Raw genomic sequence first — 15713 nt, forward strand, 5'->3', positions numbered from 1 at the left:
CCTCAGCTCCTAGTCTTCAGGAGTGGAGGTGTTCAGTTCTTCCCAGGCCCTATGGCTGTGTAATGGAGAAGTGCTATTCTGTGGTATGGTTCTCTGCAACTATGTTTAAGCAAAAATAACAGTACACACATGCACCAACATAGCCAAGTTATCTTGTATATGATACATTCTAACAGGGCTGCATGTGGTGACCGTCTCTTATTTCAGATTTCATTTTCTTCTAATGAGCACTGTAAGGAAATGGGGCCTTAAGGAGTCCCCAGTGGAAACTGGATACTATTTTAATCCTGAAGGACTAATATGTGCATACCCAGACAGTGGTCATTAAACATTACTTCAGTGAACCGGGTTCAGTCATTCTTTTTCACTTGCTGATTGCTATAGTTACGTGAAATAAATCAATCAGCCTTTAAAATAAGTTGCAGATGTTTACTGGCCAATTATTGTCACGGCTTCTTTTTAAAAGAATATTCTAAGTTCTGACCAGTGTTGCTCTAGCTTGTTGAAAACAAGCATTCTTTTCCAGTGATAATGCTTCATTTTTGAAGTATTAAAGTGGTGTTTGCTTTAAGCTGTGGCAGGGTAGAGGATGACGGTAATTTAAGCACTCAGTCCTACGTGTTACCAGCACTTTGCTTTGTTTCTGCAAAGAAGAAAAAAATACCATTCCAGTCACTTCCCACAACACCCCCCCAGCCATTTTACCACCATAATATGCTTTTGACTGATGCAACAATATGCTTAGGGCAGTATTACAAAATAGCTGGCAAGTGCTTTCTGTATTTAAGTATTGTAAAAAGAAAATAAGTTATAACTGTTATAAAACAGGACATTCATTACTTTTCTTTTTTTAACGTTGAAGTCACTTTGTATGTTTGATTAATGTTTCTGCAGTATTTATTAAAATACCTTTTTTTCTTTGAATAAAAAATAATAACCAAGTCTTAGTGTAAATGACCTGTGTGGCCCCTTTGCTGTAATTTGTTTGTTTTCCTGACATTACTGTACTGAATCGTATGCTGTATACATCTTGGAGTTTTTATGCAGTCTGAATGAAATTGTGACCTATCCTTGTTGCCTCTCATTTCAGTTATGCCATTTTGGTATGTTGCAATTTAGAATTGTGTGTGTTTATTGGGTTACTTGTCTGAATCACATTTCCAGAAAGTTACAGAGAGATGGCAGGGAGTAGAAGGGGAGTAAACTGGTGCAAATGAGTGAAATACATTCTTCTTTTTGTCGTTTGAAAAACTGAATGCATGTTAAGGAGGCTTCCAAACATTCACGGTTTGTCTACACTACAAAGAAAGGTGTGTTCCTCACTCATTTTAGCTAACCTAGATTAAAATAGCCGAGAAAACACGGCAGCTTGCTTTTCATTCAGGTTACCAGCTGGAGTTCAACCCCCGGCTTCTCTGTTGGCTTTAACTTGAGCTGATTAGTTTAAAACAGAATACCAAAATATTTTGCAGTGTAGACATATCCTTAGACTGCTGTAAGTTGTGAGCCTGCACTTTCTGCAAAATTTCCTATTTTCCACTGACCTTGGCAGCAATAGGTGGGTTAATATTTTGACTGTGATGAAACATTCTTCGCTGATTGCTCTGTATTAAGTAAAACCAGACTTTTCTTTAGCATTAGGCATGCATGTCTTCTCTCATCACTATATGACATATTTATAGTGGCCTCTGAAGGAAAAACTCCCACTCCACAAGGGAAGGTTGAGTTTCCAAGCTTCCTCTTAAAATATTTCAGGATAATGGTGGAATAGTGAGAGTAAACTCCTGACTCCATTCAAGTCCATGGACTTTGTCACTAACTTGAGTGGGGTCAGGATTTCACCCTGAATGAATTCTTAAAACTATCCCCACTTGAGGAGCAGCAATTGCTCCATTTCCAACAGTCACGTTTGTCCCTCTTCTCTAACTCTAGTTCCTTTTATTTATGGGATTACAATTTAGTAATATTAATCATGCTGGACCAGCCTTATGGTTGGAAAGTCCTTAACCAAGAGTTAGCTGAAGCTAATAGGAGAAGGTTCTGAGTTGTGTCCTCAAAGCCTACAAAAAAAACAAGCCATGAGTTGGTTTAAGTTTCTTTAAAGTTGCCAAGGGTTCCCAAGCAGTTGACTATCTTGTTAGTGTTTAAGGTTGTAATCTATATCATAGGGAAAGGGTTATCATATGCCATCTCCCAGGATATTCAAAGTTAAAGCTGAAGATGTATAGAATGGTGGATTCGATAATCTTTTCTTTAATTGTAGATATTAAATGAAATACTGAATCTAATGTATCATTTAAAACATGGGTCTCTATTCATAGGATACTGTACTTTAGTTTCTTGGCAGTCAAAGCACACATGAGCTGGTCATTGGTGCACACATGGAAAAATATTTATCCTTAATATTGAAACTATAGGTTTAAAAAAAATGGAGAAGGGTGGGGGGGCAGCACCTGGCACCTTTTTAAGAAACTATTTCATGAAAAGCCAAGTAACTTGCATTATATTTTAAGCCAAGAAAAATGATCAACGGAATAGTTTTGCTTTTCTCAAATGGAGTAGCTGTGGTTAACGGTATGTACAAAAGTAGAATCCACATCAGTAGCAAAGAAAATGTTTTGTTTGCTTTTTAAGGACTTGAAGTTTGTAAAATTATCGTCCCCTTCAAACTTATAGTTAAGCCTTGTGAAAGAAGTGATAAATCACAAGATCTTTTATTTGTAATCTCTGGTAAGTGTCATTTTGGTCCTAGGAAATACATTTGGCAGATTTGCATTTGTTAGTCCATTCCCAAAAAACACTTGGCTTCTGTCTCTGTATTCTTCTATTGCACAACTGAATTATCTCACTAGATCCATAAACAGCAGAAAAATATCAAAGGGGCCACAAGAGAACAGTGCTGCAAAACACTGCAATATTTTATGATGCTGAACTAGAATTGACACTGGAATTAGGTGACTGTAAGGAACAAAGAAAGATCACGAGGCTGAATATGTGCTATTCAGCAAACATAAAAAGACCTAGACAACCTGTCTGTAAAACAGGAATGACTAGTCAGTTACCAGTCATCAGAGTGGCAAGAGTGAGGCAGAGAAAAACCTCAGACTGTTTTAAGATTGCTGGATGAATTCAGGTCAACTCAGCAGAAGTGAAATTTTAAAAAATATGCCAGTCATTGTATAGACCTCCCTCCACCTGTGGTGGACTTGTTGACTCAAGGCATTGGTAACATACAGAGATCTTTTCATCAGTAAGTAACTGGTTCAAAGCAGTGACACTAAGTCACCATCAGATCATTGCTGTTTGGTGACTTATCTGTGAAGTGAGTTTTTAGTCTCTGCCTGGTGCCCAGCATGGAAAGAAAGCAAATCTACCATAACAGATGTTCTTGCTCACACTCTCAGAAGAGAGACTACAGGCTGAGTAGGAATGGAAACTGATCTAATTCTTTCATCCTCAAAAAATGGCTCCACTGTGCCAGAATCTGCAGAGCACAATGGGGAAGCTGGCACTATTGCTGCCTTTTTGACTAAAAGAGATATCATCTGTGACTCCTGTTTGGCATATCTTTGTACGTACAGCACTTAGCACAGTGGTGAGTGGCTGGGCCTCCAAGGAACTTCAATACATGGTAGAAATCTCGCAACACATTAAAGTTTACTTTAAGGAACATCTTCCTTTGCAAAGAAAAGTTTGCTAAAACATCATCTCACAGACCTTCAATCCCACCCAAATCTATCCTGAGTACTGATCAGACTTATTAGTCTTTGCAAAGGCCACATCTACACTAGAAATAAAGCCATGTTAGAAGAACTGACTTTATATATAATCATGCTAACAAAGCCACTGCAGTTTCTATATAGGGTTGTAAAAGAGTTATATCCAGTCTATACACTGGCCTGGCAAAGCATGTTTAGAACAAGTTTTATCTCCAGGATAAACAAACCAGAAAAATCTTTTATACTTTCCTGCAGACTGACCAGCTCAGTCTGCTAACTAGGAACACTTTATATCCAAAAAGATGATTTATTAGTTTCTTACTAGGAAATGAACTAGCGCGGACCTCCTATCCCTACAGAATTGCACAAGAGTCTTGGAAAGAGTAAAGTTGTTCCATATCCAAAAAGAAATGTTCTGCCAAATGTCTCTATTTTCCTCTAAAAATAGATCTGTTTGCAGAGCTACAGCTAGGGAAGAAGAGAGGAACTCCAGAAAAAAGGCTGTGCTTATCCCGTTTTTAAAAGCAAGCAGTGGAAAAGGGGGAAATCCTACAGCATTAAAGTATTTTGTATTTCCTTTCAGAGCGGTGGTTGGGAAATCTAACACTTCACCATTACCTATTATGGGACAAATCCTGAATGAATAATTCAATTTTGATTCAGCTTTTCAATTTCAAATTCCTATTAAAGTCAATATGGGTTTGCCTAAGTAAGGACCAAGTAAAATCTGAGTAACTAGACTGGATTGAACTCAGAAGACCTAGGGGTTCCTGGTTCTGCCAACAATTTGTTCTGTGACTTTGGGCCAGTCACTTCACTTCTCTGTGCTTTTGTTTCCCCTGCCACGCGTTGTCTATTTGGATTATAAGCTCTTGAGGGGAGGGAATGTATCTTACTATGTCTGTACAACTAGGGTACCAGGGATCAGATCTTCAACTGGCACAATATTCCTCTTTGCTGATAAAGCAAAATCACTCTAAGAAAAATTCCGACTGGTATTCACCACAGTGCTCCCCTCACAGCCTCAGAGCTACGGGGAGGCTTTATCTGGGCCAGCAGAGGAAAGAAAACCCCTGGCCCATCTGAGGATTTCATCCCTTTCTCTTCCTTGAGGAGGACCTGGAAGCTGATTGGTTGGACAGAGGAATAAGGCTATTGGCTCCTGTGAGCTCAAGGAGTAGACTTATTGAACATCCACCTGCCTGGGACTCCCATTCTGTACCGGGAAGAAAACTCCCCCCTTCCTCCTTGAGGTTAGAGTAAAATATATATATTTGCTGCGGGCATAATGCTAGTCATCTTCTTGGGGCTGGGAATTGGGAAGGAACTTTTCTCTGCCAGGGTGAAATGAGTTTTTTGCCTTCCTGTAACCAGCCAAGGCGTCTGGTGGGTTAGGTTGTAGAATTAATTTTGTCACAGTCTGGCAAGTACCCAATGCAATAAGGGTCCCAGTTCCCTGGTAAACTGGAATTGGAAGCGACTTAGGAGAAGGCATCTCCTAAAGAAGATGGGGAATGGAACTGAGGCTCTTAACGTGGGATACAAAGAAGTGATAACCCCCTGTCATAGCTTCATAGAATATTAGGATTGGAAGGGACCTCAGGAGGTTGTCTAGTCCAACTCCCTGCTCAAAATAGGATCAATTCCCAAATAAATCATCCCAGCCAGGGCTTTGTCAAGCCTGACCTTATATCCTGTAAGGAAGGAGATTCCACCACCTCCCTAGGTCACCCATTCCAGTGCTTCACTACCCTCCTAGTGATGTAGTTTTTCCTAATATCCAACCTAACCCTCCCCCACTGAAACTTGAGACCATTGCTCCTTGTTCTGCCACCTGGTACCACTGAGAACAGCCTAGCTCCATCCTCTTTGGAACCCCCTTTCAGGTAGTTGAAAGCAGTTATCAAATCTTCTGCAGACTAAATAATCCCAGTTCCCTCAGCCTCTCCTCATGTCATGTACTACAGCCCCCTAATCATTTTTGTTGCCCTCTGTTGGATTCTTTCTAATTTTTCCACATCCTTCTTGTAATGTGCAGCCCAAAACTGGACACAGAACTCCAGATGAGGCCTCACCATGCTGAATAGAGGGGAATGATCACATCCCACGATCTGCTGGCAATGCTCCTACTCATACAGCCCAAAATGCCATTAACCTTCTTGGCAACAGGGCACACCGTTGACTCATATCCAGCTTCTCATCCACTGTAACCCCTAGGTCCTTTTCTGTAGAACTGCTGCCTAGCCACTTGGTCCCTAGTCTGTAGCAGTGCATGGGATTCTTCCGTCCTAAGTGCAGGACTCTGAACTTGTCCTTGTTGAACCTCATCAGGTTTCTTTTGACCCAATCCTCTAATTTGTCTAGGTCACTCTGTATCCTATCACTACCCTCCAGAATATCTACCACTCATCACAGTTTAGTGTCATCTGCAAACTTGCTGAGGGTGCAATCCACACCATCCTCCAGATAGTTAATGAAGATATTGAACAAAACTGGCCTCAGGACCAACCCTTGGGGCACTCTGCTTGATACTGGCTGCCAATTAGCCTGATGATCTAGCCAACTATCTATCCACCTTATAGTCCATTCATCCATCCCATACTTTAACTTGCTGGCAAGAATACTGTGGGAAACCATATCAGAAGCTTTGCTAAAGTCAAGGAATAACATGTCCACTGCTATCCCCACTCCCTAAGTTCTCATACAATGGATGGTGGTGAGGTCTCAGTAACGGTTTTGGGATCAGGTTAACAGGGTCGCCCACCACCAGGTGGAATAGATTACAAAGGGAGGGTGACCTGAACTGAATGAATTATTGCCAAATAGTTCACAGATGTGTTATTTAATAAAATTGCAGCCTAGTTAAACCACATTCCTCATATCTTGTCTTTCTTCTTGTCCAGGACAATTGGTGCCTTTTAAAATGACCATATTACAACAAATGACAGATTTCAAGCTAATATCTACCCTTTGTTATACCAGTGTCAATTTAGAGTAACTATTGCAGTTAGTCTGGACTGACCCTGGTGTAAATGAGTGCAAAATCTGATCCTCTGTATGGTACTCAACAAGTATAGTTCAAATTATTAGTAATATCACATATGTCATAGTATACTACTAATTTGTGACAAAATATATTAGACAGCTTCCAATATCACTTGTCTACTATGATCATCAACAATTGCCTTGTCATTAATAGTTCATGGATGACAGAAGAAATGAAAGCAGCCATCAAATGCATTTTATGACACCTTCAAGAGAGGAAATGATGTATGTGACACCTTGTTTCTAGGCTTTTGGTTAAATTGTCATTGAATATACTGGAGTTCTTCACTCTCCTCACTTGCTGTGCAACACATATCATTAGTCTGCAGTCTGAAGCCATACTTCACATGCTCTATTATGATATCGAAGGGGGCCAGTCAAGTTAAGCTGCCTCAGAGGTTCTGCTGAAGCCCTGGCTGTTGCTGAATGTCCAGAGAACAGTGGTGGCCATGAGTTGGGGGTTTTCTCCCATTTGTGTTTGGCTGAAAGCTTGTGATTTTTTTCTGTTCTTAGCCATGCTGGCTTTGTCTCCTTCCCTTTGAATTACAGCAGTGAGTTTACTTCAGCCAGTACAGAGTGTTATTGCCTGCTTACTTACCTGTGTCTCATGCAGGGAAAACATTACACCTGTCCTCCTCCCATTCAGTCCAGAGGCAGGAAGTCCTCCAGAACCCAGGATGCCAGTAATTTCTCTCCACCACACTAGCCCACCTGGCCCAGGAGGACCAGGCAGTTACTTTTTCCTAGTGTCTGAATTCATGGTCATGTTATTTTTTGTGAGCTGCTTTTAGGCAGCTGCTTCACTTACATTAGCAAGAACATTTTGCAAGTTGTGTATGATTGGGTGAGTGCCACCACACTCTGGTGCAGCAGGATGCATTGGCCACTGGTGGCACAGATTCAAGAGAAGGTCTAGGGTGGTCCAGAGGAAAGGAAAGCCAGTATCAACATGCACTTCCTTTCTCCAGTAGGAGAGACCAAGGAGGGATTCCACTGGTACCTCTGCCAGCAGAAAGGATTTCAGGGTGAGATCACCAGGCCACTAGCTGTCATCTCCAACAAGATAATGTATTATGAAAGCCAATAAAAGCCCACTCCCTTCTTTGTGCAGAAGGAATCCACTATTGACCTGCTCCCTGCTCTACCAGTAGGAAATGCAGAGGCAGAAATTTGCTTATGGCTCTCCCCTGAAGAAACTTCTCAATTCCTCCTGTCCTTTCAATGCCAGATCCAGGGTTAAAAACCTGCAAGCACTCAGCTTTCAAGAGCAGAGATCGTTCATAATCCAGGGCACTGTGGCCCTTGCTTTAGCTTGACTTTAAATCAGGGCAGCTTTAGGGGTCCCTTCCACACCGGGCCAGGATTAGGGTTGTGGTGCCATGGCGGAGGGTGCTCATGTGTGTGATTGGTGCCCCCCTTGACAACAACTCCAAATCACGTCCAAGAGTTCAGCATAGTGCATCCATTGAATAGGGAGGCTGCATCCACTCCTGCTTTAAATCATCCTAAAATAATAGTACTAGCGGTGATTAATGTGACAAGAGTTTTTATTGTTTTGCTTATTATATGTTCTGTGTATAAGTAATGAAACAACTATTATGTTAGTATTTGGGCTGATTATGTAGTACTTCCTTTTTTATAGAACATCAAGCAGTTAATTTATAATATAATTAAAGTGGATTTTTATTCCTAAATGTTCAACATCTAATTGTGATAGAGAAGAGGGTGACTATGTATATGAACCACTTTCTTAATACACAAGCAAATGTATTGGTGCATTTGAAACACAAATGTGGATTACACACACAGATGAATGTCAATTTTTACAAGTGCTCAATACAGTGTTGTTTGCATGATATTCATCATCACAAAATCATGACATGCAGTTATGTACAAATATCAAAACAGAAAGATTGGCAAAATGCACCTTTATGTGAGGGTTTTAGCTTCAAGATTAAAATCTGCAGGCCAGGCCCTCAGCTGGGTTTAAATTGATGTAGTCATTGGAACTAGACTCATTTTCATCAACAGGGATTTGGCCCTCTATTTTTGTCTTTATGTGCAATGTATATATGTAAATGTGTTGTATTTATCAACCTGGAAGTCGCTTTCACCAGTGAGTAACAGCTTGGAATAGTTCAACTAGCAGCATCATACATTCCAAATACATCAAACAGAATCTGTGGCTATTGCTGTCCTTGCTGAAACCCATTTAACTACAAAGGAGAAATTTCTACTTCAATCTACCCTGCTGCTGGTGCTGCAGCAGGTAATTGGTTGATGGGTCTTTCACATGGCAGGCAGAGGGAAAAAATTTACTCTGGAATATAAGCAGCTGCAGATGTAGTAAGTTACAATTAAAAGTACTTATAGAGTAGTTGCTCTGTAGCACTGGAGACTACCAGAGCCTTGCAGGGTATCCTCCCTAACCATAGTATTGAAGGTAGGTGAATTTCAAGGTAGTGAGGGATGTGGAATCAGCCATAAATAATGCTAAGAGAAAATAGTGAGGATGATGGTGGCAACCACCCTTAGGGCTAACAGAAAGTCTGTCTGTTCATAAAGCACCATAGGAAGTGCTCAAGAAAATGTCAGTCTTGCAAAATGAAGAAATGAATGCAATATTCCTTAGTAACACTGACTGTCCAGATCATTTTTGCAGACTTGTGTTACGTGCTGTGTGAGTCATATAGCTAAGATCTGCAAGGGTGCTTATCTACTTATATGTCTGAGTTTCCTAAAACAATTTCTCAAGCTTTTAGTGCTTGAACAGAGACATATTTTGACCATTTGTTAGGTTGTAGTGTCCTGGAGTCTTCCCTCCTTTAAGGCTTCTGCACAGCTCCTTTTTTGCATTCTCAGTTGGATACTTGCTCTTTTGCCTATAGAATAAGATATGTTAGTGCATACCAACTCACATGGTAGAAGCTAATTACTGATCATTATTTGTGACTTATGTAAAAATCAAGATAAATGACTTATTTTATATTTATTTCAATGTAAAAATAAATAAATGTAAAATAAAACTCCCTCTCTACGTTAAAGCAATGTTAAGGCTTCACAGTTAAGCTCTCAAAAATCAGGAGATGCCGAAGTTAAGGTTAAGCATGTGACCTTAACTTTGCTGCCATGTGTATATGCATTACAAGGCAATCTTTATTAGCATGATCACATATTATTCCTTAAATAATACAGTATAATATCTAAATTGATTGTGAACTTAGGCCAATATTTTCAAATTTAGTTGCTTAAAGCGAGGCATCTAAATCCATATTTAGGTATCTAACTCAATGGCATGATTTTATGAGGTTCCAAGTATTTATAATTCCCATTTTAGGCAAGCAGTTTAAATAACACACATTTTTGCACAGAGTTACACATATACCCAGGGACTAAAGCATATGGACTATACTTTTGTGATTCCTTGTCTACTTAGTCACTTAAATTTATATGTATGCACTTAAATTTCTGACCCTGGGTTTAGGGGTACTTAGGCATCAAAAGCACACAGTTTTCAGAGATACTAACTTTAGGCAACCAAGTTTGAAAATGTTGACCTAGGTTCATTATCATAATGGTGCAATGTGTCTTTGGCGTCTGTGCCAAAAGTCAGTTCCCAAGATCACTGACTTTTCTTCCCTGTGGTTTTCAGGGATGATGCAGATTGATTTATCTCATTTTGCCCTGTGAAGTGTCAATGTGTTTTCAATCCCCTGAGAGTACATACTCCCATCAAAAGCAGAGGAGGACATGTAGCAGCATGATGGACTGCAGCATTTTGACAGAGAAAGATTTTATTTCTCTCAGAAATTCTAATCCTGGAATTTTAATAGTCATATATCTAGGAAAAATAAATTTTGAATAGTTCTACTCAAGATTATGTGTTTTTCATCTTTTTCCATTACTTCCTGTCAATTGATGTTGGAACTCATTGGCTGACTACCAAAACCTTTGACAAGCTTTCATCTATACAAATACAATTGCTTCCTGTACTAGTAACCTCTGGAATGTAGAACTCGCTCTTCCAGTCTAAAATGAAAAACTTGCATAGTATCCTAAATATCTCAAGCCTTCTTTGTCTGTTTCTTCCCTATTTGTCCAGTTCCTCTCTGTCCCCCCCCCCCCCCCAAAGGTTCTTTTATAAAAGAACTCACTGCACACAGAGACATGTTGGTTGTTTTTCCTTCTTCAGCAATCCTAAATATTGGCTACATTTTTCCCAATTAGTGTGACTTTCTTGCCTCCATTCTTTATGTACCAGTTCAATTCCCTTCTAGTTAGCAGAACTAATGGTGATCAAAGTATTAAGTATTAAGTACTCAAAGATCATTTAGAATAGTGAGCAAGGAAATTGCTCATAATCATAGAGTAACTCTGTGACACTTGTAAGAGCGCCTCACTTGCAACTGGTAAAGGGTTCACTGTTCTGTAACAGTGACTCTTCACAGGCCAACAAACTCACTACATCTAGCATACAGCTTTCATATTATTTAGCCATAAAGAATGTCATCTGAGGTCTTCAGTAAAAACTGGGGTCAAAATGGTCATTAATATCATTGTGAAATGTGTGTATAACTATCATATAAGAAGTTAGGTATACATATCCTGAAAATATGTTCTTAAAAAAGTCTGAATCAAGGCAGGAATAGCAAACCTGGTACTTCTGTCATTAGCCAGTTTGGGACTTGGGAACTGGGTTGCACCTATTGGTAACCTGTAAGGCAAAGTAAGGGCTGGCATAGCCTTAAGGGGATTGTCTGAGGGGCTACATCCAATTAAGCACAAGCAAGTCTCTCTCTCTTACTGGAGGCAGGAGGAGTAACAAGATGACTCAAAGTCATGGGCACTCCAAAAACCATCACACTCTCTCACTGACTTCAGCTGCAGATCAACATTTCTGAAATGCTGGTGTATCAAATAAGGCATCAATGGCCTTTTTTGCATATTTTAGCCAACCAATTAGTAAGGCCACAGCAAGATTTGAACTTTCTACAGTGGAAACCATAGTAATTAGGAGACAGGTGAGCCCTGAGATGCTTTAGAGTTGGACAGTGAGAGATGTGCCCAAGCTGCACCATTGTACAGAAAACAGGTCGGTGGCCCTACAGGGTGCCCAGCACACACAGAGGGGGAAGCTGACTGGCATGCACTAGGACCCTGGAGGCGGTGTCCAGCTGCAGAGACAGTGAATACCTGGCAGGAAAAGCAGCGCGGGACAATCTCCCTCTGCTCCTGGGCCGGGCCTGTTTTGCGGGTGTGTGTCAATGTCTCCCCCAGTCTACACCCATGGACTGCAGCTGACACTGCTGGGCCCAATCCTGTGGGGGCGGGCGGGGGGAGGAAGAGCTGATGCTGCTGGACCTCATCCTACACTGCCCCATTTTTATGCCCTTGCCAGTTCTGCCCCCAGGCGCTGCTCCTCTCGCCCCACCTAGTTACACCCCTGAGACCGTGCATTAACTAATCCGTGTTAACTGACTATGCAGGGACTGATTCTACTGTTCCTTACACCAGTAGTTATACTCTTATAACAAGACATATCCATTGATTTCTGTGAACTCAATCCTGATTTACACCAGTAAAAGTGAAAGCAAAATTAGGCCCTTTCTAGAATCATTTTGATTTCAGTGGGACACCCCGTGGTAAAGGCACATCTATTTATAGGGTCTGAGCCGGTGCCTGTCTAACTCAGAACCACGTGGGTTTAGCATTTACTACATTTTAACTTGAAATGACTGAGCTAGTGATAAGCACAGTGGACTTTAAAGGAAAGCTCCCTAGCAGGAAGTGGTTAGTCTTCCAGTAATTTGGCTGGACATCACTCTCGCAACTAGAGGCAGGTTTGTAAATAGTGATTCACCAGAACTTGATGTTTGCTGAATAAATACTTCTTTAGAACAGAGGTTTATGGGGTTTTTGGTTTTGTTTGTTTGTTCTTTCTGCGAGCTAGAAGGAGAGGTATTAGCTCTTCACCTCTGGATATCTGGGTTCAGGTTTCACTCATGCAGGATACAAGTGAAAATGAGTCTGGTGTTTTTTCAGCCTTTTCCTTACTAAATGCCTGTGACATTGCAATTGGCAGTCTCTGCTTAGAGGAGCCCCATTACTGGGATGGCAAGGTGCTTACAGGTTAAAATTAAAGTTCGTGGGTAGAACTGTGCAGAAGAATTTGTACATCTGCTGTATATTTACCTTTCACTGTTGCTCTCACTCTCTCACTTACATGGACAGTAAAATGACCTTTTTTTAAAAAAAGAAATGAAATGAACCTGCTTCTTCAGGAAAGGATTTCAGATGTACCTCAGTTCCAAAACACACTCAGCTGCGTAAACATCAGACTCTATTTACACTTAAAATTCACCACCCTCCGTACTGAGGATAAACCTTCAATGTAATATATATGATTTATCTAATTTTTAAATGTTATATTCAATTTCCCTGCTAGCCTGATTTTCACATAACACAACGGCCTCCAAAACCAATGACTAGAAGTTTTAGCATGAAAGTCCCTGCTTACGCACAAAAGTACACAATATATCACTGTAGTTAATATGTACCTGTTCGGGGCAGGCCCATGGAAAGGGCCTGGCCTGAGCACTGCTGAGCTCCAAAGATTTCCAGCTGGTGTAATTGCCCCTTATGGCCCATTATCATCAGACTTTGATCAGGATATCATGAAGAAGATGTACAGCAACTTGTGACCCCCACCCCTTAGTCTTATGCTGAGCAGAGCCCAATCAGACTAAAAGATTTGCTCCATTAATTCATCAGAATTATAGACTTTGTGTAAAAAATATGCCAACTACTAAATGTGTCTTCAAGTGGGTTTTGTTAAAAAGTGAAAAATGTAAAAATATTTAGAAAAAAAATACAGGGACATTTAAAATAAGTTGCATTGTTGAGCACAATTACAGTATTTGGTATATAAAGTTATTTGGATTTTCATAGTAGCCCACGGTGTAAACTTCTAACAACTCTGCTGCCTCAGGGACTCAGCTTCAAACTCAAATTCTGGTTGAGACAATGCTTTGGTGCTGTTGTGGAGCAGTGTGTTTCTGGACTTTGAGCAGCACTTGATTTGAAGGTAGGAAAAAAAGTAACTGGCTTAACGTGCAGGAAGGAAATTCAAGCATAGATATGAGGGAAAAACACTTTGTAACAATAAGGATAATTAAGTACAGGAATAGATTACCAAGGGACATCGTGGAATCCCCATCACTGGAAGTGTTTAAGAACAGAATAGACAAACATCTGTCAGGTATTCTACTCCTGTCAGGTATTCTATTCTACTGATCCTACTCAGTGCAGGGGGCTGGACTAGATAACCTCTTGAGGTCCTTCCCGACCTATATTTCTTTGATTTTATGATTCTCAAGGAGTAAATAACCATATCAAACATAGTGAGTATCTTTAAGAAACAGAAAAGTCTATGGAAGCTATAAGTTGCAAGCAGCAGAGTGATGGGTCAGAGTTTGATCAGAGCTTTCATGCATCAACAGGAGAGATTACCATCATCAGTGGTAACACTGGGGATCAGTCAGCCAGAAAATAACCACAAGCAAAGCATTTTGAATCAGCTGGAAGGAAACATTTAAAAACATTAATACATTGTAGGTGATTATCGCTGCCATGCAAAACAAATTGCAAAAGTTAATGGGTCACATTAATCCCCAATATAACATCTCTGATGAGGATGGAGGTACAATAGTTTTGTATTTGGCCCACTGTAGTGTTTACAAAAGATATCGTTCACTATGGAGGGAACCGTAAGAGGAAAGAATAGATTAACAGAACAGAACCAGATGAAGATAAAATAGTAAAGCCATTTGGACTACAAACCTCCAACAGATTTTTCCTGATACAACATGGAGTATGCAGAATGGACATGAAGTAAGCATTACAGTACTTTTCAAAGAAGATAAATGGAATTCTGAAGTAATATGATCCCATCATTAAAAATCTATTAATTTTATTGAATAGGGCAACTTGTTTAAAATGAGCAGAGAGAAGCCAATCTAATTTACAAAGCTGCAAGGCAGAGTTTGTTTTTTTTTAAAGCAGTTGTACAGAAGAATGAGATGCAGTGAGTTTTTGAAAGACTTTTTGTCATAAGTCAGTTTGGTTACTTTGAAATTACATGAAATGAACCCAAAAAGCTTATTCTGACTGTACTAAATCCAAATTAAATTCATGATAGTGCTTTAACCAGACAGAGAGTCATTTATTCTATGTCTGACATTTAGGGAAATATTCTTTGTTTGATATCCAGGACTTTAGTCACTAATGCTAAAGGGAGTTATATGATTAAAGTCCTGCACATTATGCTGACAATATACCCCCTTAAGCTTTGCATGATAGAAAGGTCTATTAAGTCATCTAGCCCTTCTTCTTTCCAATGCAGCATGGCACTTTGTAGTGTACTTACTAGTGCCTTCTCCCATCTGCTTTTAGATAGTTCAAGAGCTTCCACCTCTTCCCTACTAGACTATTCTAAAGCAGCTATGCTTAAAAGGTATGATTTTCCAAAGTACTGGCCCTTTGACTTCAACGGGAGCAGAGTTAGGCCAGTGCTAAATGCTTTTGAAAATCCAAATATGTTTTGCATTTTCTGCACTTTACTAGTTCGTGCCCATTTACCTGTCTAGTTGATCCTCGCAGTTCCTGTAGTCTACTTAAATAGTCTTCATACTCCTCAGAAATGATCCTCTCATTTGCAATTTAGTAGGGTTATTGGCATAAGAAAAATTCCAGTACTTCTGAGAAGGTGGCATCCCTTCCAATAATTACCCATTGTCATGTAGACTTTGTGGAGTAGTGCAGTTAAGAGATACAGTCTTGTCTTTTAAAAGCGCCAGTCTCTTGATATCACTCTTATAGCCTCAGCCAGGGCTTGATAAAGCTTGAGCTTTACCCCTCATTGTGCATGTATGCAGGGACAAGTCACAGTCT

Source organism: Chelonoidis abingdonii, chromosome 10, assembly GCF_003597395.2.
Source record: "Chelonoidis abingdonii isolate Lonesome George chromosome 10, CheloAbing_2.0, whole genome shotgun sequence".
Classification (NCBI taxonomy): Eukaryota; Metazoa; Chordata; order Testudines; family Testudinidae; genus Chelonoidis; species Chelonoidis abingdonii.